The 26,920-nt window shown below is 45.4% G+C and overlaps 1 pseudogene; it reads right to left on the bottom strand.

Annotated features, from left to right (window-relative positions):
* Window positions 1-392: 392 nt before the first annotated feature.
* Window positions 393-24,629, bottom strand: LOC125444000 (annotated as a pseudogene).
* Window positions 24,630-26,920: the final 2,291 nt, after the last annotated feature.

Here is a 26,920-nt window from a genome sequence, read left to right on the forward strand (position 1 = left end):
GAAATCCACATTCATTTATTTAGAAAATGTATATTGCGCTTATCTGGAGACCAGCTCAAGACAAATCACAAAATAAAGACAGTATAATAAATTCAAACAAACAAACGCACAAACCTACTAGAATGAAAATGATTATAAATAAGCCACAGGACAATATTCATCAGCAGTAAAATTATCATCATCGGCAGAATAGTCCTTAGGATAGAAGACCGCACCATAACAACCCCAGATGTGAGTCTGGGGGGAAACACTTAAAAGAAGCATTTTGGCCCCGCATTAAAGTATTAATATTTTGGCTCTTATTTTCTTCCCTAGGACTTCTCCTAATTCTAACTGCCCAACCCAGACCCTAGAGCGGCCGGGGATGGCACTGCTGCTGTGTTGCTGCTGCATCACTGTGCTATCTCCAGAAGGCTTCCAGGTGGCCCGAAGAGGCAGTGAAAAGCTGAAAATCCTCTGTACGGCTTAACAGAGTTACACAGCACAAAAGAGATTGTAAGTTCATCAACTGTCCTGCCGCCGTTCCCAGCATCAAAGCCGAGTGGAATCAGACTACTGTCGGCTTTGCCTCCAGTAGTGTCTCCAGCTGCATCGGCCTCCACATTAGGCAGGTGCAGCTGTAGAAGACATGACCACAAGTAGGTTGGGCACTGCAGAGCTTTTTAGCCACTGCCTGCCTCCCATTTTGCCCTAATGCTGGCTGGGAGGGCAAACTCATCAGCACCAACCAATGTCGCCTCCTGGGGCCATCCCACCCCATCTGGATTGAACTGTAAATCAAATATTTCAGAATAATACTATTTCAGAATAATACTTTTCAGAATAATACTATTATAGAATGACAAGTGGACTGCCTTGAGAGCCAGTATGGTGTAGTGGTTAAGAACAGGTGCACTCTAATCTGCAGAACCAGGTTTGATTCCCCGCTCTGCCACTTGAGCTGTGGAGGCTTATCTGGGGGATTCAGATTAGCCTGAGCACTCCCACACACACCAGCTGGGTGACTTTGGGCTAGTCACAGTTCTTCCAGTGGCTAAAAAGCTGTCAGCCCCACCCACCTCACAGGGTGTTTGTTGTGAGGAGGAAAGGGAAAGGAGTTTGTAAGCCCTTTGAGTCTCCTTACAGGATAGAAAGGGGGGGGGTTATAAATCCAAACCCTCTTCTTCATGCCTGTAGTCTCTAATCCACGAGTTTCAGTGAGAAAGGAAGACTTGTAAACATAGTTAAATAAAATAACATAAATAGATGAGTAAACCATACTAGTAGCTTGGAAGCAGTCTAGCATTAACTTGGCACATCAATTGATATAAATCTTCAAGGTAGGTTAATCTTAAACTAGTTCCCAAGTTTATTTACTTATACAATGTACCCGTTGCCTTTCCAGAGACCTGCTTCCATATAAAGCAACTGCTCAGACCTGCTTTTAGGACAGTCACAATAGCAAATGACTTGAGCTATCCATGAAATGAAAAGAAATCAAAATGATTTCTTTTTTTTAATTAAAAATAATATTCCATGCCACAAAGTGAAACTTTTGAAAGCCTCACCAAAGTTAGTGCCAAATCTGTCACTGTAGTCAACTATCATTGTATTTTCTCACCCATCCTCAGACCAGTTGCCGGGGAGCTGATTGGAGCTGTCCACATTTCAGCAAGATTCTCCATAAAATTCAACATCGAGATCCACATGGGGATAACCGTGTATGTAGCCGTCTGAAAACATGATTGCTGAGGAAGAATGTCTGGCCACATTGCGTGGCTTGTGAGGAAACCTTTCCAAGCCTCACAGAAGATTTTCTGAAAATGTTGATTTTTACCACCTGACCTAGGATCCAGAGCAGGCATCCGGGTCTTTTATGGATGCAATTCACAAAGATGGAACAGGATGGTGGATTGTGGAACTGAGGTGGCAGAGGAGATAGCAGGCCTCACCCAAGCAGTTGAATGCCCACCATGTGGGCAGTGGTCTTCCATTCCACCAACAGAGAATGCCAGCTGGTCTGGGAGAGGGTGAAAGCATTAAGCCTTGCCATGGCTGTTGAATTTTGTTGAATTCTGTAGCTGAATTCTGTAATTCCCATGACCCCTCTGTAGGAGAAGGCAATTTGTCTGGATTCTGTTTTAGTCCCTACTTCACTCACTTAAGATCTGCAGGGCATATAAGGTTGAGTACAAAGCAGCCAGATCAGAACATGCTTTGCTGTTCCACTGGCAGGTAACGGAGCCTCCTCTGGCTTCAGACTCTAGCCCACAAATTTGCAACATCTCCGCCGCTACAGTTGCTTCGTCATCTGCCAAGGAATGTGTTGGATCAACGAATGTGCTTCCTTCTTCACCGGAAAGAATCCATTCCAAAACGGCAGCCATCTTTCAACATCATGAAAGAGAGAAGACAGAGAGAAACTATGGAAGGGCTATTTCACATATACCATTTCCTTTGGCAAAACATTCTCCCAGACTTCTGGGCATGAGACTTCTGGGCAGTCAATTTCCTGCCACTGGCTAGGTCAGGGGTTCTCAACCTTCCTAATGCCGTGACCCTTTAATACAGTTCCTCATGTTGTGGTGACCCCCAACCCTAACATTTATCCATTTTACAGATGGAGAACACTGATGCAGAGAGTCTTTGGCGACCCCTGGGAAAGGATCGTTCAATCCCCAAAGGGGTCCTGACCCCCAGGTGGGGAACCACTGGGCTAGAGGCTCCTATGCCAAGTTTTGGGGTTGAATCGATCCAAACCTTTTATTGGTAAAGAAGGCAGCAGGAACAGTCCCTATGACCACCAAAATGACTATGATGGCGATCAAAGGACTAATGGGGAAATTATCAATTAATTAGCTAATCAATAGGATACAGGCCTGCTGTAAAAATAGCCAGACAGAAGCCACATTGGTCTCCTTAATTATCTGACTATAACAGGACAATTGCTGAATCAAAAGTCACCCTGTTTGCAATACACTATCTACTTTTACTTTTGTAAAGTAAAAGGTAAAGTTTCCCCTTCAGTCGTGTCCGACCCTGGGGTACCACTGCAAGCAGTGATTTCATAGGCAAGCCTCTTCTGTGGGGTAGTTTGCCATTGCTTTCCCCGGCTATTCTTTACCCCCTAGCTATGAGCTAGGCACTCATTTACCGACCAAGAAATGGATGGATGGCTGAGTTGACCATGAGCCAGCTGCCAGGATATCTGACCCACAGGGGGCTCAAACTCCTGACAGTGTGAGTGGCAGTGCAAGCACTTAACCACTACACCACATGGCTGCTTACTGTTGTACCAGGGGCTAATGATTAAACAAGGAATAGATAAACAAAGCTCTTAGTAGAAAGACATTCTGCACTTACACAGAAAACATCTTGCTCTCTAGAGGGGAATGTGACATTTTTAGGAGGTTGTAATAACATCAGTAAAAAATTAATCTTCAGGCTACGGAGGCTATCTTTGATATACGTATTACTGATGTAATCTGTTTATTTCGTATAAAACCTTATGTTTCTGTATTTGCTTTGAGAGATTTGTCTAATATCTCCTAAGGTTTGAGAAACACTCTCCTTGTAACTCCGGAACTGCCATAAATCTATAAAAGACACTTTCTCTGTGTGCCTATTTGTCTAATTTCAGGTTCCAGCTGAATGGGCCTGTGAGGATATAGAATTTCCCCAACATGACCCTAATGTGATCTCCCAAAGGCACCTGGTGGGCCACTGCAAGTTGCAGAGTGCTGGACTAGATGGACTCCGGTCTGATCCAGCAGGCTCTTTCCTATGTTCTTATGTTCTTAATGTACAAAAGACACAAGGAGCAGAAGCCTTAACATGGAGGAGAATTAGGAAACACTGAGTGAAAAAAATTGGCTGGATCAGACACTTCACCTTGAAGAGGAGAACAGATACTCGAGCATTTAAGATACAGTGCAATTAAAGCAACCAGTTAACTAATGAAATCTTAGTCAATTAACCGTATGTGTTTTAATCAATTAATTTTTTAATCTGCATAAATAAAACAGCAGCATGGAACAAAAGAGCCGGCACGGCATAGTGGTTAAGAGAGGCAGCCTCTACTTTGGAGAACCAGGTTCTATTCCCCATCCTTCCATATGAAGCCGGTTACAAGACCGTGGGCCAGTCACAGTTCTCCACCAGGTGCCTTTGGGAGCTCACCTGCAGGATGTGAAAGCAATGGCCTTCTGCGGCTGTTGCTCCCGATCACCTGGTCTGTTAAGGCATTTGCAATCTCAGATCAAAGAGGATCAAGATTGGTAGCCATAAATCGACTTCTCCTCCATAAATCTGTCCAAGCTCCTTTTAAAGCTATCCAGGTTAGTGGCCATCACCACCTCCTGTGGCAGCATATTCCAAACACCAATCACACGTTGCGTGAAGAAGTGTTTCCTTTTATTAGTCCTAATTCTTCCCCCCAGCATTTTCAATGAATGCCCCCTGGTTCTAGTATTGTGAGAAAGAGAGAAAAATTTCTCTCTGTCAACATTTTCTACCCCATGCATAATTTTATAGACTTCAATCATATCCCCCCTCAGCCGTCTCCTCTCCAAACTAAAGAGTCCCAAACGCTGCAGCCTCTCCTCATAGGGAAGATGCTCCAGTCCCTCAATCATCCTTGTTGCCCTTTTCTGCACTTTTCTATCTCCTCAATATCCTTTTGAGATCGCGGCAGCCAGAATTGAACTCAGTACTCCAAATGCTTGCGGTCACACCACTGCTTTATATAAAGGGCACAGTAATCTTTGCAGTTTTATTATCAATTCCTTTCCTAATGATCCCCAGCATAGAGTTTGCCTTTTTCACAGCTGCCATGCATTGAGTTGGCATTCCCATGGAACTATCAACTAAGACGCCTAAATCCCTTTTCCTGGTCTGTGACTGATAGCACTGACCCCTGTGGCGTGTATGTGAAGTTTGGATTTTGCCCCTATGTGCATCACTTTACATTTGGCTACACTGAACTGCATTTGCCATTTCTTAGCCCTTTAAGCCTAATTTATCAAAGAGTTCCCTTGGAGCTCTTCGCAATTCTTTGTGGTTCTCACCCGCCTACATAATTTGGTATCATGGCAAACTTGGCCTGCGCTACCCACCCCTATTTCCAGGTCATTTATGAATAGGTTAAGAACATAGTCCCAAACGGATCCTTGAGGGGACACCACTCTGACATCTCTCCATTGTAGGGAACTTCCCATTTTACACCCACTCTTTGCTTCCTGTTTCTCAACAAGTTTTTTTAATCCATATATGTTGCATGCTGGGTTGAATGGCATTTATCTTCCCACAACAACACACAGAAGGACTAAATGAAGAGCTCATCTCCAGATGCTTGGCTATTTCTTCTTCTCAAAATGGCCCTCTTTCAAGGGCATGAGCTCATAGTCTAAGTCTGTGAACACAAAATCCCAAAAGGTGTGATAATAAAGTGATATAGTCATTCCCAGGTGTGATCAATACCTCTGCACGATAAGTCTTTGGAGGCACATTCAATGAAAAAAATTGCAATGTCCCTAGTTGGTGCTGGCTAAATCAGCAGGCATGGACACCAAAACTTTTTCCTAACTAATCTCCCTTTGGGGGTGGGGGGGGGGTGTTGAGACAGTGTAGCTTTTTTTTACATGCACACCTTAAGCGATCAAGGTCTACATGCATGGGACCCTGAGGAGAACTTACCAGAATTGCTTACTAATGGCAGGCAAACTCAACAATGACAGCTCTGCCTGCTGATACTCGGCTGGTGGTCAGGTGGAAGCAGGTTGGCCAGATTCGGGGAGTGCTGGTTCCTGCTATGTAATGTTTTTAAGGGGTAGTGCTAGGCCTTCCAGGTTGTGTTAGGTAACATCATCACACTGCACCGACTTTGCTGTTCCTGCTGGTTGCCAGGTTTTCCCTGGAAGTGATAGTGTGTTTCACAGGCGAATAATGCACTTCAAAGCTGATCTTGATGGCGGCTTTGACAGAGTTTGCAAGTGGATTTTGCCGCTTTATACAGTAAAATCCAGGTGCAAAGTCGTTATTAGGCGTATTAATGAAAGCCCCACAGAGTAGCTCCAGCAATTTTTATTTATTTACTTATTTACTTACCTACTTTGCTTGGTATGGGCCACCCTTTCCCTTGCAGACTCAGGATGGCTTCCAAGTAAATAAAATACAATAAAATCATTTATTCCAATAAAATCTAAGTCTGCTAAAACGGTTCAACGGATGGCATTAAATATTCAACAATTAAATAATTAAAAGCTCTATATCCCACAGAAACCAGGAACTGTTATGGTTTACCACAGAATTTCCAATGATTCTAGCTGAATTCCAAAACTACCCTACATCACTTCTGGTTTTCCCAGAAATGATGTAGCAGCATACATTGCCAATGCCTCCTCCCCAGTGCTCTTCCTGGGGGGGCCGGGCATTAACTTAGCGGCAATATTGTCAAAGCCATTCTCCCAAGACCCTCTGACCCTGTGAAAGCAGGATTAACCAACCCCAAGCATCCACAATACAGCTACGGAGGAGCAGAGGAAATGCAGAGGTCGCCAGAGATCACAGCTCTCTCTTTTCTCAGTAGTCTGGAAGATCTCTAAGCGGAAAGGAGGGGTTTCCACCTGAAGACCGGAGGTCCTCATTCAACAACTCCAACATGGATCGATTGTAGCGCCTCAGCCAGGGAAAGCTCCAGCTGGGAAGAGATTGTAGCAGTTGAGTGGCCATTTATATGGAGGCACTGGCGGCTAAATCAGAATTGTTATCTGAGATAAATATTTGTTGCTAAATAGCAAAGGCTTTTGGGACATACACAGCACCACTAGTTCAATGAAGTTACCATGGACAGAATCAGGGGCCAAGAAAACAGGGGAAACAAGCAAGAAGTTAGATGAAAGCTTCAGTCGATAAAGTTTTCCTTGCACAAAGTATTATTCAAAAGTGAAATCAAACTGGATGGGAACTGATCTTCAGCCCATCCCTGGAGATCACTTAAAATATCAGGAGATCTCCGAAGGGGCTGCCTGGAGGTAACAACAGCAGATATCCCATTCCCACTGTGGCATTTTCCCCATGGACCATATATCGAGGGAAACTGGGGTCATACATGTTGGGATGTTTGTATCCGCTTTCTCTTCCGTGCCACCTGTTCTCGGCGTTTAGACCAGAAGGAAGAACTCCAGGTGATTACGCGGCCCCGGTTTGATTTCATTTTTCCACAACAGCGTTTCCATGCATCTTGTGAGAAGCGGTCTCGTTTTTTCGACTTCATTTGGTTTTGGCCCGTAGCTGTGGGAAGGGCAGGAGAGCAGGCGGCAAGGTGGGAATGGGGCGGGGAGAGGCATTAGGGGTTTTTCAAAGAACCGCCAATCTGGCAGTTTTAGCCGCGGGATAAGGAAATCGTGGGAAGTGGGCCCAAGTTAGACAGAAGCTATGGACAAGAGCGGGATGATTCACCTCCTTATCCCAGGATATATGGTCCGTGGGGAACACGCCTGTGTTCCCCCTCCAAACTCCACCTCCCCAGGCACTGCTGTCAAAGTTGCAGGACTTTTGTGCAGATGGCAGCCCTTGCGAGGCGTTTTCTGTGAGGAACGTGGAAAAACAAAATCCACCCTGCCATCTGAAATAGTACACCAGTCCTCAGCCACCTCATTCCGTGCATGTATAGATCAAGGCTTAGAAAAAAAAAAATGAAGGACATTTAAAAAGGACACTTTGGAAACGTAGAGTTTTCAGAGCAGACTGCAGCCCCTGACGGTCTCAGATCACTGCCATTCATATTAGCTATTGTCTTATTGTGATGCACAAACATATGGAATTTATGTTCCTCTGGCCTTGAAGGTTGTATGAGACCAGAACATATCCAGGTTCCGATTTAGCTTGGTGGACTGCCATTGTATTACACAGGATCTTTGCTTTGTATTACACAGGTTTTTTTAATCAATGTCATTAGGGTGTGTATTTCAGATACTTTGCGGTACTGTTGTATTGCTTATGGATTTGGGCACGAGTTATACTTATAACAAAGAATTCATCTAAAAGTAGACAGTGAGCCGTCTTCAGTGCAATTTCTGTGCTGTGCTGTGAGCCATCTTCAGTGCAATTTCTGTTGGGTTGCTGTGTTGCTGTTCTGTTGTGTCACCCCTAGAAAGAGGGGTGAACAGCAGGGACAAGTGTGTGTCAAGAGGAAGGAGCAGAAGAAGGAGACACAAAGACAGCCCAGCCAGAGATCTGGAGCAGGAATCTGGGAGTCCATTAACCAAGAAAGAGTACGTACCACTGACTGAACAATGGAGGCCACATCTTCGTCCTGCAGGAAAATCCCAAAGATCTCCAGAAAGTGAGTCTTCAGGGCTGGACTCAGGTACATCATTGGCTCATAAGCCTCTTTGACTGCATCTTTCACTTGCTGGACAGCTAAAGGTTGGTATTACAATGATTAGCATCTGCCTTGGAACAGCACTTTAAATTACACACACAGCATGTCCAATAACCATATTTTGTACAGTACAGAGGGAGGCCTAGGTCTATTGCAATGAATGGGTTCAGACTGGAGTAATTGAAGAAGTGTTGAAGAGCTTGGAGCATTCTCAGCCGTATATTGTCTGAAAGTGGCTTACAAACTCCTTCCCTTCCTCTCCCCACAACAGACACCTTGTGAGGTAGGTGGGGCTGAGAGAGTTTGGAGAGAACTGTGACTACCCCACCCAGCAGGCTTCATGTATAGGACCGGGGAAAGAAATCCAGTTCTCCGATAAAAGTCTGCTCATGTGGAGCATCTGGATTAGAGTACCCCTGCTCTTAACCACTACACAGCTCTGTGAGTTGTGTAGTTTGATACCCATTTGGGAGCACCAGCACCTTGTCCATGGCCAGCCATCAAGTTGGGTTGCCAACTTTTCAGCTGGTCCCTCTCACTGTCCCTTCAATATAAGTTTGATCTTCTGGCCATGTCAGGTGATACTTTTTAGCTCCAGGCCACAAAAAGCTGCAGCTGCCCTTTTCTGTCTATGAAGCCACTATCAAAGGGATAGGACATTTTTTTCTAACCCAGTTGGCAACCCTGCCACCAAGATGGTTTAGACTGACAGTTACACGTGATCAAGAGAATAATGAGAAGTAAGAGCACTTCCTAGCCTGTGCCACTTCTGGTTGAAGGCAGGAGAAGCCATTTTTTGGCTGTTGAGTTACCATCTTTTGAAAAGCAGAGGATAGGCTGGTAGCCTGGGCTGCTCAAATGATGATTCATTCAGGGAAGCCAACAAGAGTAAATGTAACCCTGAATGGCTGGGAATTTCTCTACAGCCTTGGAACTGGAAAAGGCAACACCCCTTTCACTGCCACTTCTCACCCCAGCTAAATGCTGCAGCTTTGTCACCTGAATTGGGAATCCGACTGTTCTGTCTGGGATACAGCCTAAACTAGTCTATACTCTGTCTCACAAAAAGATGTTAGTAGATTGCACATTCCTCTGCCACAGAAATCAACATGCGGGACCTCCTTTGTTGTCGAATGCTCCTCCTGGGTCCTAGTGCCTACCTAGCCCTGCTCCCTCCCATCCGTTTGAAAGCTTGATGATAGTCGTTCAATCAACTACAAATGCACTTGTATCAAAGTATCTTTTGTTCAACGATACAACAAAATAATAGTTTTGACAGAAACAGTGCATAAAAATGAACAAGATATCTCATAATTCATTCAGGGCTGTATTCTAATATGGAAGTATACAGTCTTCTCAACTGCTGCACCTCAACTGACAGTACTAACATCTTTATCTGAGACAGAGTATAGCAGAACACCAGACCATGATCTGAGAGATCTTGGTTCAAATTCTCATTTCACAATGAAGCCTCTGTCTCTCACTCTTACACTCACACACACCCACATATGCAGCTGCTATTGGCCCTATTGGACAAACCTATAAGTAGCAAAGATAACTTCCCACAGTGGAGCAAACAGCACCTCCTTTGGGTCCATTTCAGGTCAGGAAAATGGTGCAGGGAAAAGATTAAGCCCCTCTCTCTATGAGCCACTGCCCGGCTCTAAACTCATCTCCATCTAAGCATCCCAACCTCCAGGTGGGGGCTGGAGAACTCCTGGGTTTATGATTGATTTCTAAGTGGGTTTACAACTGATTTCAATCACTTCCCTGAGTTAAATATCAGGCTGTGCACACATGCTATTGTTAACAGGAAACTAATCTCAGCTCCCACAGGATCATGCAAGAGAAGGCCAATTTTGATGTACAGTAAGTAATTTATATAATCATTACAAGATGTATTTATGAACTGTATTTATACACTAAGAATTTTCAGATGTGTGTTAAAGTCATGTTAATGTATTATTAATTTTGCATGTATGTATTTTAGTTCAAAATATCTACCATCCTTTTTTATGATTCTGTTCCTAGGTTATCAGAACTCATTTAAGTAATTTTGGCTGCTGTGATATAATACCGATGAATTATGACCCAAAACACTTGAATACTGTGGAAGGCATTCTATTGGATGTCTTACACAAGAATGGCCTTAGAGTTGTCCTGTTTCAACAATTGGTTGTGAGAAGTTCCTTGGAATCTTACCTTTATGAATAAACTATTTTTGCTCCATATTTTTGCACAATGACTCTTGCACAATAATTGTGCATCTAATAGAAGTCCTTCTGTACAATTGGATGAAAGATTTGAATTGCTACCAACTCAGTGGGAAAATCCCTTGGCACCTTACTGGATATAGACTTCTCCCATATTAGTGTGCGTGTAGGAACGAAAAAAAGGACTCAGCATCTAGTAGTCTACAGATGGGTTACTGTGTAATATGTAGACAGGCCTCAGCCCTGCCGCTTCCTCTCATTCTTCGTTCCACCATCAGCAAAATCCTGACCTGTTTGACAGGATTGTTGTAACAATGACAAGATCACATGTGCGAACGCTCTAAAGTGCTCTGAGTCTGTAAGTGCTAAGCATTGTTCTTGCTGTTTCCAAAATCACTTACCTATCAGTGAAGAGCCCAGCTCATCCTGGAAGGCTGAAGAGAAAAGAGAGAAACAGATTTGGATTTGGAAACGGAAGCAAAGGGCTCAGTGATTTGGATTCAACTCCACTAGTCTTGAGCAGAAAGGAACCAACCTGTCACTGTCTCCAAAACAGTGAGTGCAAAAATAGTGAACACAGATTCTTATCTCCAGGTCCTCGCCCTTTTTGCATAGCCCCAGTTAAGTTCCAGCATTGGAAAATTCAGAAGAGAAAAATGTAGTAGTCCTCTGCGTCAGCACGATGGTTCGATGGCGTTTATATTGCTCCAGATGGCTATCAACAACACTTCCATTTTTCTACAGTTGCGCCTGCCATTTTGTTTCCTGCAGCAGCACAGAAACTGAATGGGAAACAAAATGGTGGGTGCAACTGTAGAAAAACAACATTGATGATAGCTGTTCAAAGCAACATACATGCTCTTTTATCAAAATGTTATGTTTAACAGTGCAGAGGATAATAATTTGATAGCTTGATTGCTTATGGAAGAAAAAGAAGAGTTTGGATTTATACTCCACCTTTCTTTCCTGTAAGGAGACTCGAGGTGGATTACAAACTCCTTTCCCTTCCTCTCCCCACAACAGACACCTTGTGAGGTAGGTGGGGCTGAGAGCGTTCCAAAGAACTGTGACTAGTCAAAGGTCACCCAGCAGGAATGTAGGAGTGCAGAAACACATCTGGTTCATCAGATAAGCCTTCACCACTCAGGTGGAGGAGTGGGGAATCACACCCGGTTCTCCAGATTAGACTCCATCTGCTCTTAATCACTACACCATGCTGGCTTTAATAGTGCAAGATAAATGGAAGGGGAATAGGGAAGGCAGGCACTAGGACCCCAGCGGAGCATTCCTCCACAAAAAAGATCCAGGAAGATGTGGTGGATTGATTCACACATCTCCTGGGAATGCATGAAGGAACATAGCAGTGGTTAAAAACCAACTTCATGACATGGTTTCCAATCCTGCTTGGGACAGGATCCTAACTAACCATAATTAATGGAATGGTCTGGAACTCTGGATGGAGAATTCGCACTTGTCCTCCTTTAGGTAAACAATGGTTGTCTGGTAATGTCTGAACCAAGTCACTAACAGAGCTATGGACCAGAGGCGTATCTGCCCGGTGACATGGGGTAATCTGGCCACGTGGGGGGTGCAAAATCGGTCCACCATGTGACCAGATGCCTTTCCCCGCCCCAGAGTCTTCAGCCTCCATCGGCCTGTCGACAACGAGGGTGAGGAAGCGGAAAGGTGCTCAGCACTTCCTTCTCCCCAAGAGGGCTGCTTGCTCGAGCGGAAGGCCAGCCAGCTTCCCTCTTCGCCCCTCTCGCACCAACTGGTCCGGTGATGCTGGGCAGAGAGGCAGCTGCAGCGCCGGAGCATCTTCTCTTCCAGCAGCGCAGCCAGCGAAGGTACCCACAAACTCAGGTAAGTGGGGGGGTGAAGGGGTGGGGGCGGGGCTCCGCAGCTGCTGGGGTGCCATGTCAGGGTGACATGGGGGGGTAGCAGAGGGCTTTGTCTCTGGACACCCATATGGCCCTCTGCGCCTCTGCTCTGGACTTCGTGTCCTTGCTGATTTCTCCTTTTCCGCCCTTCTCTCCACCCCTTCTCTCCTCGTGGCCTCCTTCAATGTACATTGATGGCAACTATTATATAGGATGAACCAGTAACAAAAAAAAATTAAGCATACCATCGTAAGTCAGACGGGAAACTGACTTTTCCTGACTCAGACGGCAATTAAATGCCTACAGGAGAAAAAAGAAATAAAAGGAGTTACAAAGAAACAAGCTGGCTTCGGCCCGGTTATACAAGGATTATAAGCAAGAAGCGAAGTGGCTTCTTCTGCAATGCCTCCAAAATGTAGCACTGGACCAAAGGTGTTCCACAGGATTGGAGGAAATTCACAGTGCACCTCTAAGCAGAGTTATACTCTCTAAGCCTGGTCTTAGAAGGTGTGAGTGGCATTGTTGGGGTTCTGACTTGATGAACTAGATAATTCACAATGAGGGCTACTCCATGTGGTTCACATATTTGCTGGCCTGAACTTCAATTCCTGGCCCTCCACCTATTCTTACAAAGACAAGTGTTTGAAAGGGGCAGGGGCAGGCCCAGAAACCAGGACCAGCAAGTCTGAAGCAAATATGTGAAGTGCATTGCCCTGCATGTGCGGAAGGGGCCCGGGAAGTGATGTCAATATGTCATGCAACATCATGTCCACCTCTTGCCCTACCTCTTGGGGGAGCTTGGTGGCAGACTGCCAGCCCTAATAGCCCTTGTGAAAACATTCCCTGCCTCCAATCCCATTTTAATACAAGTGCTGTATTTTTCACTCACAGAGGTCTTCCTCAGCGGTGCGGAGTTTCTCAACCACATAGGCCACCACTGTGCCACGGGGAATCTGCAGGTACTTCCTTTTCATTCTTGTGTCCAGACCCTGGAGATTGAAGGACAAATTGTTAAGGGTTTGGCAAAGAACCTCACGCCAAATTGTGACTGGATTAAGGACAGGTTCCATACCTGCAGGGTCAGTTCCAGGTTTCGGGGGGCTGTGAAGGTGCAGACAGAGCTGGGCGGGATGTGGAGTATAGAGGTACATGGGGTGAGTTCAGGGGCGAGCGGGGATGAGGGCCCGCCTCCCAAGCCCGTCTCCAGCCGCCAAGAAGCCAGCCCAGAGTGTAGGAAATAAAGTCTAAGCCTCTTGCAAGACTGCTACGGGAAGCGAGACTTTCTTTCCCTGGGCTCCAGCTAACTACGCTTTAACATACGATGCAGGCTGTGCCTGTGTGTGTGCACAAAAGCGCCCGCCCCCGCCAGACATCCAATGGGTTAACCCCAACCCCCCCCCCCCCCCCCCACATCCCTGGCCCAGGGACCCAGCTCTTCCTGTCCTCCTCGCCTATAGCGGTATCAGTAGAAATCACTCCCTCTTTCCTGCTGAATTAGCAAGTTAACCAGAGCACTTTTCAACTGTCAGCAAACTCTGTTGAGTACTTTTGGAGCCAGCGTAGTGTAATTAGTTAGAAGCGATGGACTTTAACCTGGAGAACTGGGTTTGATTACCCACTCCACATGAGCAGCAGATTCTAATTTGGTGAGGCAGGGTTTTGTTTCCCACTCCTACACACAAGACCTGCTGGGTGGTCTTGGGTAATCACCTGCGTCCCTCTTAAAATTCTCTCAGCCCCACCTACCTCACAAGGTGTCTGTTGGCCAAGGGAGGGGAAAGGAAAGAGTTTTAAAAGCTGCTTTGAGACTCCTTCAGTTCAAAATGACTGCCTTGGAGCGTGGACTTTGTGGTATAGGCCACTGGTTTCTCCCCTCCCAACCCCGCCTTTCTCATGCTCCACTCCCCAAATCCTCTAGTGCTTCCCATCCCAGAGCTAGCAATTCTACCTTTCACCCATGACAGTCATTATTTTTTTACTACTCCCACCACTGCCTCCACCATGACAGCCATTTAGTATCTGCTCTCTATTTTCAAAATTCCACAATGGTCTTCAGGATCAACTTAAGACAACAATGGAATAAAGAGGGGGAAAAAAGAAACGCAAAGGCTGAGCCACAAACCTCTATCTTAAATATCTCCACAACCGTCACCTCTCCCTGGCCTCCCGCCCTGGACGGCCTCTTCAATCAGTAGTGGCTCCATTATCTCTCAAAACCTCCGTCTAACATATAACTGCAGCTTTAAGGTAGGTTGTTGTTGGATCAAAACCAAGCGATGTCTTGACTTTCTAAAGGTGATAAAAGAGGGTCAAAGAATGTTAAGCCCCACTACCAGAACGAAAAAACTCCCAAACACTGTGTTCAGTTCAGCACAGTGAGGAGCTTCAGATCAGGGAGTGGCCTGCCAGAGTCCTTGGCTTTGATGCCCATGCCTTCAGGATGCAGACTGGCTCCCACACACCTGGGGAGTCATGGATTCCCCAACCCTAGTTCCCAGAGGCCCAGGAGTAACATTTTTCTATTTTCAACTTGTTTCTGGTTGTATGGCAGGTTGCTTCTCTGTGGCATTTCTAACAGTTGGGCATAGCACAATTGGACTTTTTTTTGTGCACAGCCACATACACACCCTTGTATAAAATTCTGTGCCCTCTAATCCATGTGTACCGCTCCACTTCCACTTGGCAGAGAACTGTCTAAATAGATAGCCAAATTAGCTCGCAGTAGAAATCATGTATAAACGTAATCGCAAATCAACACTGTTCTTTTAAAAAATCCTATCATTTTAGTGTTTTATCTGAATAGTCCTTAATGATATTAATAGCTGCCAATCTGTCCAGATTGGCAGCGCTGTTGCCACAGTTTTGGGAAAAAAGGGTGCAAAAACCTGTTCAGCAGGTATTTGAGGTGCTTGCGGCAGACTAAAGGACCTGGTCGTGTCAGTTTATATCAATAGAATGTCAGTCAACCACAATAAAGTTCATCCATCAAAGACATTCCCTGCAAAATGTTCAGCATTTCTACCAGCGCATGAGTCTCTAAAGGTCATTCATAGCCTGTGGTTGGGGTCCATTCTCCTCTGTGCATGCGAAGTGCTCATGCTTTGAATGCCTCAAGAGGGCTAATATCCTACACATGGGGTCTCCGAACGATGGCCTTCCAGATATTCATGGACTATGAGCCCATCATCCCCTGCCAGCATGGCCAATTGGACAAGCTGATGGGAATCGTAATTCTTGGTATTTGCAAGAGTCTGTCACAATTCAGACATGAAGGGGTTAACTGTGTGCATGCTAATTAGCTACTGAGACCAGAGTTTTATGGCCAGTCCATTGATTAAGCTATTGGTCAGCTAACCCAAGCATTGCCTATGTGAGACTAGTCACGTAGACAGAAGTTATAAAGAGTATTTTATTTCTTTGTTTGAGCACATTGAATTGCTAATAGTAAATTCATTCATAAAAACCAGCAACTGTCTATTGGGCTCTTTTTTGCTTCTCTGCTAAATATATTACCAGTAAGTTAAGCAATCAACAGTAATCCATTAATGTTTGGAGGGCCATTGTTAGCAGGCCTCTGTCCTGCACAAATTGACCAGCACGGTGGTTCTTTGCCCTGTTTTGCAAGTGTTCTGAAGAGAGCATGGAGAAGAATCATGTTTCCCCTGATCCCCCACCTTTGGTAGAAACAGAAGAAGCAATGCTCACCACAGGTCTCTGGTGTCCATGTAGGTTTTCCTCACCAAAACTGGCGAGGAAGATAAACAAGTGGCACCCAAGCCACCAATGTTCACTCCTGCACTTTGGATCTTAAGGTTCAGCCTCGCTCCGGATTTTTTGGACATGCTCACAGAAAACAGTAGTGGCTCGGAGTATTTCAACTCTGGAAAAGCACAAGACAAAATAAAATGCATGTCCAAAATGTGTCTTTCCATATCTCAACACCATGATGCAAGAATCAAAAACCTTTTCAGTGGATGTATTGTCGAAGTCTCTCACGGCCGGATTCAACTGGTTCTGGTGGATTTTCCGGGCTGTGTGGCTGTGGTCTGGTGGATCTTGTTCCTAACATTTCACCAGCATCTGTGGCTGGCATCTTCAGAGGTGTATCACAGAGGGAAGTCTGTTATAATGCCAGGTCCAGTGCACTGATGTCTTGCCTAGGGGACATAGGCACCCTTTGTCCCCTTGTACATCGACATTGAGGTCACGTGGGGAGCTTCAAAACATCCTCCTACACACAGGGAGGGATTGAGCAGAGCCCTGAGCAAGCAGGCACTGAAGCAGGCTGACTGTTCTAGAGGTGCTCGTCGTGAAATTCCTCACCACTCTGCAATGGGTGGCCTGGAGTGTCCAGGGGGCGGGGGAGAAGTCCCACTGGGCTCCCAGGAGCAGGACTGGGGAGCTCCGCCTCCCCTCCCTCTAACCCAGCATGCCTTATTCGCCTTAACCTGCGGGGACAGGAAAAGGCCAGCTGAGCAAGGGAGCCCAGAAGCAGCAGCAGAACTGAAAGATGATGCTGACTTTGTTTGGTAAAACCTTCAGATGGGGGGTGACTTGTAGAGAGATTTTTACATGCTTAAAAAAGTTAATTCCCCTTGCACTGGCTTGAAGGCTGTTTCTCGTGGCTAGCAGCCTAAATTTCTCACAGGGTTAGTGAGGACACAATTAGGAAAGTGGTGGGGAGAGAGCCATGCCTGTTTCTAGTTGGGAGTAGGAGGCATTTGTTTGGTAAACCTCTCAGATGGGGGAGTGACTTGGTGAGAGATTTACATGCTTAAAAGTTAATTCCCACTCTTGCACTGGCTTAAGCTCTTCTTGAGGAGCTAACAACCTACCTCATAGGGTTGGTGTGAGGACACAATTAGGAAAGAGAGTTGGTGGGGAGAAAGCCATGTATGTTTTGCTGGTGGTGGGAGGGGTTTTGTGAGCTGGTGCAAAAAATCATTGTTTGGTCGTTGTGGGGGAGGGTGGTCGTCCATACCTGGGGTGGGGGGGGCACCAAACTCAGATTTTGTCCCCAGGCTCCAGTTTTCCTAGATTCGCCCCTGGTCCAGTGAGAAGGGAATGTTTAGTGAGGTATATATGGTCCATGTCCCAGGGTGGGGAACCAATCAGTAAGTGTTACCAGTACTTAAAAACACCAGAATCAAAGGCCAAGGGCATGCTGGGTTCATGGACAATGGACTCCACCAAGACACAGGGTTTGCATTCACTAAAACTGTTGCTGCTGCAGGGAATGCAAATGTGAATCACTCCCTGGATTGAAAAACCCCACCCACATTACAATGCACTCAACCACACCTTTGCATAGCACATTCCACCCAAACGCTTACTGATTGGTTCCCCACCCTGGGACATGGACAATATATACCCCAGAGCCGTGGGGAAGGGGGTGGCAGAAGTCAGTGGGTCGCAGCGAGCCTGCTGCTGGTTCACTGGCTACTGCCGCCCCTGCACTCCCCAGCCCCAGCTCAACATCCATTGGCAGCAGCCCGCTGCTCCCTGCCTCATCTTCCCTTCTAGGTCTCTTCCTCTTGTGGGGGTGAGCAGGGAAGATGAGGCAGGGAGGTGGCAGAGGTGGCAGGCCGACTGCTGCCACCCTCTTTGGCCCCAACCTCCATCGGTGGCACCACCTCGTCTTCCCTGCTGGGCCTCTTTGTCTTGCGGGGTTGAGCCAAGGAGCGCCCAGGGGGCACACTTGGCCAGGTGGGTGGTTCTAGGTCTCTTCCTCTTGTGGGGGTGAGCAGGGAAGATGAGGCAGGGAGGTGGCAGAGGTGGCAGGCCGACTGCTGCCACCCCCCTTTGGCCCCAACCTCCATCGGTGGCGCCACCTCGTCTTCCCTGCTGGGCCTCTTTGTCTTGCGGGGTTGAGCTGGGGCCCAGAGCTTTTACCCAGGGCACACTTGGCCAGGTGGTTGGCGCTCAGGGACATGGGATACCCCATGCCCCTCTGGCAGGTGTATGCTCCTAAATTCTAACCCACAATAGTGCTGTGTTTCTTTGTGAACAACTCCACTCATTGTCACTGTCGTTGCTCCTTCCCGGAGTATATCTGCCAACTTGAAAGGGGTTGGGGAATATTTCCTAGAATGCCAAGGCAACCTGGAAGCGACTTTCGTCACCAAAGAGAGGGGCCGGAAGTTCTCCGCATATGCCAGGCTGGTCAGAGGAATTAGCTTCCTTTCGGAGTCCAGCTCCTGAATCAGCTGCTTGGCCAGCCTCTTGAACATCTTCCACCAGTCAGCAAAAAGGGCACAAACAAGATCGGCAAGATAGCAGTGAAATGAAGCCGCAGTCTGCAAGAACCAAAATGAATTTATAGATCTGTATACTTGGGTCTGAACATCATGTGGCTAATAAGGTTTAGAGAAGACTGCAATTTACAGACTACGGGGAGGGGAACAATATGCTGAAGAAAAATAAATGCTCCCACATATACCATAGCATTTCACTTTCCTGAAAATAATTCAAAGTCAGCTGAAATCTGTCCAAGACTACCTCAGGTCACTGCACCCTCTGAGAATGTATCCACTGAAGATTTAATGATCTGGTTTTGTATATCAGAGTGTCCAATTTACATGTTACAGAAGATGAGGAGGAGGAGGAGTTTGGATTTATACCCCATCTTTCTCTCCTGTAAGTAGTCTGTCATGGTAGCTTACAAATTCCTTTTCCCTTCTTCTCTTCACAACAGACACCTGTCTCCAGAGAGATTTACAAAATCTCTACACCAGAACGCATTTGGTCTAACTTCTGGAGAGTCACTAGAGCACATTTTGTCTGACCAACATTTATGGAATTTAGACCCAATTTTTTTCTTAAGGCTCCAATTTTGGCAGGTCCTTGTCCTAACTCCAAACTGAATTATCTCCTGAATAACCAGGATCCCATGTTATTGGAAATGGTAGCCAATTTCTTGATTAATACTCTGAAATAATCCTCTGGACTTCCCTCTCTGTATATATTATGTTTGTACACTTTCGACATTCCTTCCAGTTTTCTTATCCTGTCTTTTTTAATTCAGTGTTTCTCTTTTTGATGCCTAATAATGATTACTGTATTGTACCTTGTGAGGTAGGTGGGGCTGAGAGAGTACTGAGAGAACTGTGACTAGCCCAAGTTACCCAGCAAGCTTCATATGGAGGAGTGGGAAACAAACCCAGTTCACCAGATAAAAGTCCACCACTCATGTGGAGGAGTGGGGAATTAAACTGGTTAACCAGATTAGAGTCCACCTGCTCTTAACCACAATCAATTACCTTATTACTACACACCAGGTTGCTTTCTTTGTTCCCCCACCTGCAGTAGTAGCTAGATGTGAGTTTGGGGGATTTCATTAACAGGCCAAATAGCACTCCCCAGGACCATTCCAGGTCAGGAAAACAGTGCAGAGGAAGGGGTTACCAACCCTAGCTGGCACCGCAGACCCTGGTAAGAGAAATCAGGGTATGGGGCATAGTCAGGATCTAGATATTCCCTAGAATCTCAATACAACATCACAGAAGGGGCTAAGCAACTTTGTTACGGGTTGTATATTTCTTTGGTGTGCCTAAAACCACTGCCTCAATCAGTTGGGTAGGCCTGAAACATTGCTATTAAAAATGGAAGTCGGGGGAAACACTTGAAAATCACAGCACAGAACCATGGCCCCTTCTGCACAGGCCAATAAACACGGGTGTAGGATACTAAATAATCATTGGGGGTGGGGACTTCACACAAATCCCACACCCAAAACAAGTCTACCATGTGTTATTTTCCCCAACCCGTTTTTTTTAAATTGCTTTTAAAAAGCTATTTTTGCCCCCCTTTTCCTTAAAAAAAAATTTATAAAGTGTTATTTGCATCTACATAGCTACGCAGACGCAGATGGTTGTACCCATGAGACATTGACAGCATTATTGTGGGGGCTGGAGTTCATTTGCAGCATGCCTCGCATAGCTACGCATGTGTGGGAAGTGATTAAAAAAGGATGTCTCTGTGTGAGATGGCACGACAGCAACCTGGATTGTTTCCCCAATTCGATCGCTGCCTGCACGGATGCATGTGAACACGAAAACAGGGAAATTGGTTTCTTTATCCTGACTGCAACCCATTATACATTTGCTGTGCAGAGGGGCCTATCTTCTTCATTACATAAACCAGCAAAGTGATCACAACAAGGGAAGCTTAGTCTCTTGCAACCTGAAGTTCATGATTTTTTTCCCTTGTGGTTTTAAATTGTTCTTAGTTAAAGAGAAGAAACCACTTCCTTTGATCATGCACTTCCTCTTTTTGCTGCTTGCTGAAAATGAAGAGGGGTGTGTGTTGCTCTCAGGATGCTGTCTGGCTTATACCAGTGGTGGGATTCAAATGATTTAACAACTGGCTGTTTGCAAGCACCGTTTTAACAACCGGTTCTGCCAAACTGGTGCGAACCTGCTGAATCCCACCACTGCTTATACCTACTTGGAATACACAAAGAGTATTCAACCAGTGGGTAATATTTCTGGGCTTATCTGCAAGGTAGAGCTAAATATCAAAGAAAGTGAGTTTGATCAGAATGGAGGAGACTAAACTGACAAGGAAAGGTGTCTGTGTTTTCCCCTCCCTGGGCAGGTTGTCCTGCATTTCTCAGCCCCATGAATCAGGGAAATTCAAAAGGACCCATTTCTCATTAATTTGTGGCCCAGTTGCAGAAGTATTGCTGGGCCAACTGGATTCTGCTTATCCAGGCAAATTTAGAGGCATGAAAAGAACTCTGTGAGGGACACCATTGAAATCTTGGATTGACCGGAATGAACCCAGACCTTTCCATCATTAGAAACTTTTTTTCCCCATAATAGCTTGAAGATCCAAATCCAAAACAGATTTTATGGCGGCTTAAATGTAGAAATAAGATTGGTAGAGAGGAAGCAGAATGAAAATTCATAATTATTGGCCTTTAAAGTTTTAAAGTTTCTAAGTTCCTTAAAAATGTGGGAGGGGGGATGTGGGAACAGGGATCAGGGAACAGGGATTGTACTTCAAATTGTACTTTCATTGATTCAGAGCTAAAACCAAAGAAGCCTTGTGCGAAAGGGTTTCTTGGCTCTCCTGCCTCATGTCACATCGATACCATTGTAATTAGCAACGATTTCTCAGCACTTTTAGAGACAGAAAGAACTTTACTGCCTGAGGTAAGGTGAGAAGGTTCCACTAGCAAAGGACTGGGGGGGCGGGGGCAGCGGCATTAAGGTATCAGAGCAGGAAAAAGGCAGAACAGAACCACCAGGGCAAAATCCACCAGGACATTTTCTAGCAGTGCACCTGCAGTGATTGTGTCCCCCATTTGTAAGAATGCCAGTCTCCAGGTGGGACCTGGGGACCCCCCAGAATTACTGCTCCTCTCCAGACTGCAGTTCCCCTGAAAAAAATGGATACTTTGGAGGGGGGACGCTGTGGCCTCGTTCCCCACTGAGGTTCCTGTCCTCCTCTTCCCCAGGCTCCCCTCCCAAATCTCCGGGCGTTTCCCAACCTGGATCTAGGATACAAATGAACTGGCAACAGCAACAACCAACAACAACCCCATCTGGTGCCTTCAGAGCAGACAAAGGCCCTTCCGCTGCGCCAAAGTAATGCGTTTTCAAACCACTTTCACAACTGTTTGCAAAGTGGATTTTTGCTATTCCGCACAGCTTCAAGAGCACTGAAAAGCAGTTTGAAAGTGCATTAAAATCCCTTTCCTGGTCTGTGACTGATAGCACTGACCCCTGTAGCGTGTATGTGAAGTTTGGATTTTTTGCCCCTATGTGCATCACTTTACATTTAGCTACATTGAACTGCATTTGCCATTTCTTAGCCCACTCACCTAATTTATCAAGGTCCGCTTGGAGCTCTTCGCAATCCTTTGTGGTTCTCACCACCCTACATAATTTGGTATCATCTGCAAACTTGGCCACCACACTACCCACCCCTACTTCCAGGTCATTTATGAATAAGTTAAAGAGCACTGGTCCCAAAACGGATCCTTGGGGGACACCACTCCCTACATCTCTCCATTGTGAGAACTTCCCATTTACACCCACTCTTTGTTTCCTGTTCCTCAACCAGTTTTTAATCCATAGGAGGACTTCCCCTCTTATTCCTTCATTGCTGAGTTTTCTCAACAGTCTCTGGTGAGGAACTTTGTCAAAAGCCTTTTGGAAATCCAAGTAGACAATGTCCACTGGTTCCCCCTTATCCACATGTCTGTTTACACCCTCAAAGAACTCTAGTAAGTTTGTAAGACAGGACTTGCCTCTACAAAAGCCATGCTGACTCTTCCTCAGCAGGTCTTGCTTTTCTACATGTTTAATAATTTTATCTTTAATGATAGATTCTACTAATTTACCAGGAACAGATGTCAAACTGACTGGCCTGTAATTTCCCGGGTCCCCCCTAGACCCTTTCTTAAAGATTGGTGTGACATTGGCCATCTTCCAGTCTTCAGGGATGGAGCCTGATTTCAGGGATAAGTTGCATATTAATGTGAGAACATCAGCAATTTCATGCTTGAGCTCTTTAAGAACTCTTGGGTGAATGCAATCTGGGCCAGGGGATTTGGTAGCATTTAGTTTATCAATGGCTGCCAGAACTTCTTCCTTGTCTACCACTAACTTCGCTAGTTCCTCGGATTCACCTCCTAAGAAGCTTGGTTCAGGTGCAGGAATTTTCCTCACCTCCTCTTGGGTGAAGACAGATGCAAAGAATTCATTCAGCTTCTCTGCAATCTCCCTGTCACCTTTTAGCACACTTTTTGTTCCTTCATCGTCTAACGGACCTACCGCTTCCCTAGCTGGCTTCCTGCTTTTGATGTACTTGAAGAACTGTTTGTTGCTAGTCTTGATGTTCGCAGCCATGCGTTCCTCATAATCCTTTTTTGCCTCCCTTACAGCTAACTTGCTTCTCTTTTGCCACCATTTGTGTTCTCTCTGGTATTCTTCATCAGTTAAGTTGGACTTCCATTTTCTAAAAGACATCTTTTTTTTCCTAATAATTACCTCAACCTCCCTTGTTAACCATGGTGGCTTTCTTTTGGACTGGGCGCTGCCTTTCCTAACCTGCGGAACACATTCCAGCTGAGCTTTTAAGACTGTGTTTTTAAATAACCTCCAAGCACCTTGGACATTTTTGACTCTCTTGATTTTCCCTTTCAGCTTCCTGCGCACTATCCCCCTCATCTTTGAGAAATTTCCCTTTCTGAAGGCAAATGTAACTACATTAGTAATTGTCACTTGTTCGCATGCAGAGATACTGAATCTGACAGCATTGTGGTCGCTGTTCCCTATCGGCTCAACAACACTGACTTCCCGCACCAGGTCCTGGGTCCCACATAGAATTAGATCTAGGATCACATCTCCCCTGGTTGGTTCTACAACCATCTGCTCTAAGCCACCTCCTGGGGCTAGAGCCAGCCTTCCTAATTACTGAATCACCTTCCCTACTTTTTGCTCCCCAGGGCAAAATATGAGTAGTGTTCTAATGAAGATGGTCTCGGCTGCCCTTTTCATGGACTGTTATTAGCATCCCTTGTGAAGAATACCCAAAAACCAGCAAGGGTTTTGAAGTTACAAGAAAGATTACATCAAATGTCTTTCTGCTTTGATTTGCAGAGCTTTCAACAGACTGACATCTCCTCCACCATCAATAAATATGCCTATTTCTGTGACAGAAAATCCACAGGCTATTTTCTTTGCCCTTTCCTCTGTGGCTGTGTTGACACCATTTTCAGGGCTTATCTTTTCTGTATGATCCTAGTCCATATTTTCTCTATGACCCTAGAGTCCATTAGAGATCACAGAGGGAATGCAGTGACAGTATAACATTATAGCAATTCAGATTTGACTATGTGATAATTGAGGGCAGTTTTGTATTTCAGTTTTATACTGCTGTTGTATGGTTTCAAAAACCAGCAGTAGCAGTGGGACAAATGAAATATGTGTATATGCTCATAGTCAATATCACACTATTTCTCTATCTATCTCTATCACACTATTTCATCTCTCTTATTGACCATTCTCTCTCTCTCTCTCTCTCTCTCTCTCACACACACACACACACACACACACACACACAAGTTTGACTTACCAGAATTTTGTCAAGCCTTCAGATTTCTTTTAATGAACTTTGTTAACAGCAACTCAGAACCCAACAGTCTCTGCAGCAACTTCCCTTCAGATGAACTCGTTTATGTTGTGAGAAATGCAATGTCAGACTCTTGGTTTTCTGCTGGGAAGGGGAAGTTCTCAGAAATCCCCTGTTCAGTTCCCACCTCTTTTTAAAATGACTCACAATTTGTTCGGTCAGAGAGCAAAAGGGTGCTGTGTTATCTTCATCAAAAGGTGAGGGAGTTCAAACAGGTCAAGGACAAGGCCTGTCTTGAAAAATTTCTTGGTCCTGGAAGCCATTCCTCCCAAAAATAATACCCCAGGCTGTGACCAGGTGTCCGGGGAGGAGGCAAAAGAAAGGTGAAGGCAATTCTACCAGTGTTTGTAGAAGCAAACCAGGGTTTCAGCAATTAATTCATTTCAGATCAATTCATTTCAATATCATGGTCAAGCTATGGTTGGTGAGATTGCCTTAAAGCAGGCCACTATGATTTATTAGGATCTATGAAACCAGGTTTTGGTTTATCAACCGCAGTTAGTCTTAACAATGCATGATGTCGAAATGAAGACATTATGGCTGGGTTCTGGTTTAATCCTGGGTTGTTCATTAGTGCTACCTTCCCAGGCAACAGAAAATGAAATGAAATCAGTCATTGTCAGGACAAACCAGGGTATAAGTGAGGTAAATCATGGTTTCACAAAAGAAACTATGGTTTTATGTTAGTCCAGTAGCACCTTGGAGAGCAACAAGAATTTTGGGATATAAGTTTGCAACAGTCAAAGTTCCCGTCAATGTTTTTTTTTTTTTGTTATGTCTGAATTACACTTCTGGCTCTTTCAGGCAATAGTTTTTAAGAGAGTAGACGAAGGTATAATTGCCCAGGGGGAATAGCCATATGCTTTACCTCAGGGATCTTCAACTTTGCACAGCTTCTGACCACTTAGGGCGATTTTGCACTTGAGAATTGACATAGGGTCGACTCATCAGGCTGAAAGAGTTGACCTATGTTAATCCCCTCGTAACATCCCACAGCAGCCGAGGTTGTCCTGCCGGAGCTGAGTTCAGAGGGCGGGATCACTTTGGTGCGTCATGCCTGATTGGCTGCTGCATTCGGGCGGGAATGCGAACGTGCGTCCCTTTTTTTTCCAATTTTTTTTTTACATTACAGCTACGTAGCGTTGACATCCCCTCCAAAATGACAGATGTTTATAAAGGAGGGAGGGATGAGGTGCGATTGATTGGGCGAAACGGTGCTGTGAAGGAAAAATGTTGCCGTTTTGTTGCTATGAGCGGCGTGCAATCTGCCTTTCGTTACAGCGCATGGTTGTCAGTGTTATACGGAAGCGGGGGGGAAAGGCACGCTTTTTGCTGGCGCAAGTCTTCCATTCTGCGCATGCCCAAAACATTCATCTGTGATTGGCTGAACGGGCGAATCAACCTGACAAAGATTCCCCACTCCCGTCAGCTTCGCTTGAGTTCAACCTAGCTTCGCCGGTTCACCCCACCTCGGAGGTGGAGTCGAAAATGTAATGGCAGAACGGAGCAGAGCAGGACGAACCCACGTCAGATTCACCGGATGTGGGGAGCACTTAGGTTGAACGTAGGTCAAACTTGAGTTCACATCGTGAGGGTGTAATCACCCTTACAGAATGTTGAGGAAGAGTGAGGGATGCCACTCCAAAATGGCTGCTATGGACAGTTGGTCCTTACTATCCCCCATATATATTTTTAAAATAAAGTTTAAATGAAGAATTTAGGGTGGGGCTGAGACTGGGAGATACCAGTGTTGTGCAGAGGACAAGAAAACAGAGCTAAGAGTGTAGTTGTACAAGTTTATTGATTTATTTTGATATTCATGTCTTACTTTTCTCACACAATATCTCCTACAATATTATTCCCCCCTCCTCCATTTCATTCCTTCAATGGCAATCCGGGAGGCAGGTTAGACTATGAGAGAATATCTCTTTCCTCACAAAGCACCCAAAGCACTTGTAAAATGTTGTCAGTCACCCCCTTTCCCATGATGCATGTCTGCACTCACCCCCAAGGAACAATTCATGGCCACTATTACATGTTTTTCCCCTTTTTTTGAGTTAGTTGTGGAATTGATGCTTCAGTTCTTCACAGCTTCATGCTGCGATTCTCTGCACCTCATATAATCTTGTCCTCTTTAAAGATTAAGCCCCCCCCCTAATTTAAAAACAAACAAACTAAAATAATGAAAATAAACAGGCAAGGGATGAGCTCAGCAACATGATAAAATGGTGCCAAGGAGTTCTGTCACCCAAATTGGTGGGAAGTCTCTCCCTTTTCGTGAGAGGAATTAGCAGGAGCAGACTCTTGGCTTTGCAAAAGGCTGG

This window comes from Sphaerodactylus townsendi, linkage group LG15 (genome assembly GCF_021028975.2).
Source record: "Sphaerodactylus townsendi isolate TG3544 linkage group LG15, MPM_Stown_v2.3, whole genome shotgun sequence".
NCBI lineage: Eukaryota > Metazoa > Chordata > Lepidosauria > Squamata > Sphaerodactylidae > Sphaerodactylus > Sphaerodactylus townsendi.